Source organism: Grammomys surdaster, unplaced genomic scaffold (genome assembly GCF_004785775.1).
Source record: "Grammomys surdaster isolate TR1022 unplaced genomic scaffold, NIH_TR_1.0 225733, whole genome shotgun sequence".
NCBI lineage: Eukaryota > Metazoa > Chordata > Mammalia > Rodentia > Muridae > Grammomys > Grammomys surdaster.
Window position 1 is genome coordinate 1 of NW_021624438.1, and position 3,019 is coordinate 3,019.

Genomic DNA, 3,019 nt, shown 5'->3' on the forward strand with positions numbered 1-3,019 from the left:
TCTCTCTCTCTCTCTCTCTCTCTCTCTCTCTCTCTCTCTCTCTGTCTTTCTCTGTCTCTCTGTGAATATATGTGTACATAGTGTACATATATGTGTATTAAAATCCCAGCGTATTTACTTGAATAGAGCTTTTAATGACTTTTTCATTCTCTGTTTAGCTGTGTATTTCTTCAAACCCTGAAATCCTCTGCACAAGTGAGTTCAGCCCTTCAGAGTCACTGTGCACTTTCAGAAGCCACGGTAATGAACACTGCCCTCTTCTGACTTAGCAGCACATGATCATGTAGTTGAACACTACTGTGAACAACAATTTTTGATTGTAAATGTATCATAATTAAATAAATTCTACCAGTATTTAGTAAGCAACTACTATATGATAGTATAGAGGGGTCTTCACAGTGAATACTGACCCCTTCTCCTGTAGAAGTCTACCATCAGATTGTTTTAGGCTTACACTTGAGTAACATGTAGACTAAATATATCCCATCTGTCATCTTCTCCAGAGGGCAGTTCTCTTAACTTCCTACTTGAACTTTTGTACTGTAAAGGCTTGCATTATTTAACTAGGTTGGGTTTTTGCTTGCTACAGATTCTCAGTTTGTAGCTGAGGCTGACCTTGAATCACTGTGTAGCTAGGGCTGACCTGTAATTTGTGATCTTCTGCCTCAGCCTTGAAAATGTTTGCTTCCACAGTTGTGTTCAACTGCCCAGCTGATAATGGCTTCTTTAGTGAATCCAAGGCTGCTTGCATGCTAGGCAAGCACTCTAGGCCCATGGATATGCTTTGTGAGCAAAACCAAATACCAACTTGTAAAGTCAGAAAGCACATTTTTCTAGGATATTAGCTAACTATCTAGTCAATGACCTTTATATTTATATGTGCTTTATATTCGTGAATTAAAAAATGACCTTGTAAGGGCTGGAGATATTGCTCAGTTGATGGAATGCCTGTCATAAAGATGCAGCTATGTTTAGAAGACATTGGGTCCTTCATGATGATATAATGCTCCAGTATCATGTGAAATTGATGTAATAAAGGATTTATTTTTTAAAGGAAACCACTAGTGAAAGCAACCATGAGGATCCAGTAGCAGTTCACTCTAAGGTGGTTGGTAAGTACTAGATAGCAGCATGTGATTATGGGAATTTGTATATAGAATTTGAAAGGAAAGTGTATTTATAATTGTCCAGGAGCTTCTAGAGAGAAGAGCACTGAGATGAAGGGAACTATGCATGAGAGAGTGAACATCCCTATATCTTCCTGTGAGTGAATGCAGGACTAATAACAGAGTCCTTGTGTCAGATTCAGGGCAGTCAGCATTAAAAGCATAGCACAGCAAGCTGGTCTCCTGAGGGCTTAGATTGGAAACCAGGGTGACAGATTATTCTTTTTTTTTTTTTCGAGACAGGGTTTCTCTGTGTAGCCCTGGCTGTCCTGGAACTCACTCGGTAGACCAGGCTGGCCTCGAACTCAGAAATCCACCTGCCTCTGCCTCCCAAGTGCTGGGATAAAAGGCGTGTGCCACCACTGCCTGGCCAGATTATTCTTAAGAATACTGCCATGGGTAATTTTTCTATTTTGGTCAAGCTTCAACAATGGCATATATAGCTTGATCATGCTAGCTCTTTTTTGTCTTCGGAATACTTTTATTCCTGCTCATCGTGTTAAAGCTTGTCTTTAACAACATCAACATGTTGGCATCCAAAGTACATGACATGAATCTGAAAATGGACCCCTAGACAGAGTTATTAAATTAACAGGCTGGCAAGCCAAGGACAGGTAAGATTCTGTGCAGATCTTTATCAACCTAAAACAGAAGTGCATTGCTTTTGATAATGCATATTCCACAATGGGTAAGGAAGGCATTCTTGCCAGAATGACCTAAGACAGGCTCAGTCTTTTTAATAAAATAAAAAATGGGGAGAGACAGAGGGCCTTTGGGGCTGCTTGGCAAGAATCTGACATGGACCAAGGACAAGAAAATGGGTTGCTTGGCAGGATATGACATTAGCCAAGGACAAGGAAGTAAGCTTCAGGCAGGAATCTGATATTAGACTAGAACAAAGAGTTAATTTCAGGCAGGAATCTAAATCTTAGGCTAGAACAAGGAAGTAGACTTTAGACATGAAAATGACTTTGGGCTAGGACAGGGAAGTTGGCTCAGATACTTTGGTCATCCTGAGAAGGCCTTAAAAACAGTGATCACAGGAGTGTTCATGGAATTTTGTTTATTGCCTTGCTTGTTCTTTGACTATTTGTGTTTATTGTCTTGTTTGTTCCTTGACTATTTGCATCTATTGTATGGCTAGACCCTCCCTAGAACTCCCTATCCCATCCCCCTCCTCCTTTTTGCTTTTATACCATTTGAATTACATGCATGTATTAAGGTCAGTTCTAGGTTGAGGGGAAATGGAGAAATGGAGAAAGGGAATGACATCTGAAATGTAAATAAATAAAATATCCAATTAAAAATAAAAAAGAAGCCGGGCAGTAGTAGCACACACCTTTAATCCCAGCACTTGGGAGGCAGAGGCAGGCGGATTTCTGAGTTTGAGGCCATCCTGGTCTACAGAGTGAGTTCCAGGACAGCTAGGACTACATAGAGAAACCCTGTCTCAACTCCCCCCCCCCCCAAAAAAGGAATACTGCCTAATCCCCCAGGTCAAGGATGAGGCTTGGATATCATTCTAATGCTATGTAAAGGTCTGGGAGGAACTCAGGGTGTATGGAGGTTTCATGTGAAGGGGAGGAGAGTCCTAATCTACCCTTACCAGACAAACAAAGCCATCAGAGTGAACTGAAGTGTACCTCCCTTCTCTCTACAGACTTGGGTCAGAGTGAAGCTCAGTGGTTTCAAGAGGCCAGGAGTCTGAGTGAGCAGCTGAGAGACACCTACACCAAAGCCACTTTCCGCCACTTGAACCTGCCAGAGGTGTGTTCCAGCCTCAGCACTGACCACTTGCTCGGCTGCGATGTGTCCATCATTTCAAAGCACATCAGCCGGCCAGTGCAAGGGGC

The 3,019-nt window shown here is 42.0% G+C and overlaps 1 long non-coding RNA gene across 1 annotated transcript; it reads left to right on the top strand.

Annotated features, from left to right (window-relative positions):
* The first annotated feature begins 126 nt into the window (after positions 1 to 126).
* LOC114616020 lies at positions 127 to 2,952 on the top strand. Its single transcript, XR_003710579.1, has 3 exons — positions 127 to 240; positions 1,055 to 1,112; positions 2,827 to 2,952. It is a non-coding gene; the product is annotated as an uncharacterized LOC114616020 (long non-coding RNA).
* Positions 2,953 to 3,019: the final 67 nt, after the last annotated feature.